Consider the following 1,407-nt stretch of genomic DNA (forward strand, 5'->3'; position numbering starts at 1 on the left):
TGCTTTCAAGACACTTATTGTACTCAATCGTATTCATTTTTAGTGTTCTTTTCTTTGTTCTAGAATTATGCAAACAATCTACCTTGTGAGGATTTCCTTGTAAGTTTGCAAATTTGTAATCTTCTCTTTGAGAAAGAGTGTTCTCAAGAATTGGGGTATATTCTTGAGGGAGTTGTAAGGTTATCTCTTTGGCCTCAAAAGAAAGAAAAAATTAGTGAATTTGTTGGAAAAATCTTTAGTGTGGATAGCTAAGGTAGTGGACGTAGACTTTGGTTGAGAAAGTTGAACCAATCTAAATCATTGTGCAAATCTTTTCAATTTTCTGCAAAAGCTTCCACCAAAATTTTAATTGTCAATTCACCCCCTCTTGGCCGATTCCGTCGATCGATTAACTCAACAAAATGGAAAGTAATTGTATGGGGTTTCAACATTCAATAAGAGTCGAAATCAACGACGAGTTAGCCTTAAAACCACATAGAAATGTGGTTGGATACATATTGGATGGCTGAAGATACATAATCATCTGTTGATGATGCGATATCTCGATGTCATTCCGCGTTGACGAATGCCATGTTCTTCTTCTAGAAGGAGTTCAAACAATGAAATATTAATATCATTGAGGCATAACATTTCTTGTCGGGAAGACATTTTTGGGGAATTCTTCAGAAACTATGAATTGTTTTCATTTTTTTGTAACAGTGGATACTAAAAATCCTAAACCTTAAACTCCTATTTATAACCCTAATCCCAACAACTATAAACAACTACTTTTTTCAAAAATCAAACCAAATGTGACAAGTTCCATGATGATTGTTGACAACTGACTATTATTGTTGCCCATTTCCCAATGGCAATAAACAGTTAATTTTTTTTAATTAAGAGGTTTTTTATTTTAAAATTTTTAAAATAATTTCACAAATTATTTAAATAATAATATTTTTTAAGGACGAGCCCTAATAAATAAATTAAAATAATGGCCCCCGTGAGGTTAATTCAATTGAGACCAATAAAATAATATATCTAATGAAATTTATCACCTCGAAGTGACTACTGTATTTTGCAAAAATAAAACCGACTTTGCCCTATTGGGCCAAATAAAGTCTCCGTAAAATAATCATTTTTGTCTCCCCTTCACAAGACCTTTAATAAAATTTTAATGTCTGTGGTGTCTTCAACTTCAAGTTAATTTCTTTTAACCTGAGAAAAATTCACTTTTGTAAATTATATCTCCAAACTGAACCCGCAAATTTTAACTCATCATATATACAACACATTTAAGTTAAAACATGCGATAGATATGATTTAAAATATAAAAATAAGTTAAAATAAATAATAAAACAATATTTAATTATTATAATATTTGAAAGATTAAAAATAATCATCGTCCACCGGCAACCTTCAAAACCA

The sequence above is a fragment of the Hibiscus syriacus genome, unplaced genomic scaffold (assembly GCF_006381635.1).
Source record: "Hibiscus syriacus cultivar Baekdansim isolate YM2019G1 unplaced genomic scaffold, ASM638163v2 tig00117046_pilon, whole genome shotgun sequence".
Classification (NCBI taxonomy): domain Eukaryota; kingdom Viridiplantae; phylum Streptophyta; class Magnoliopsida; order Malvales; family Malvaceae; genus Hibiscus; species Hibiscus syriacus.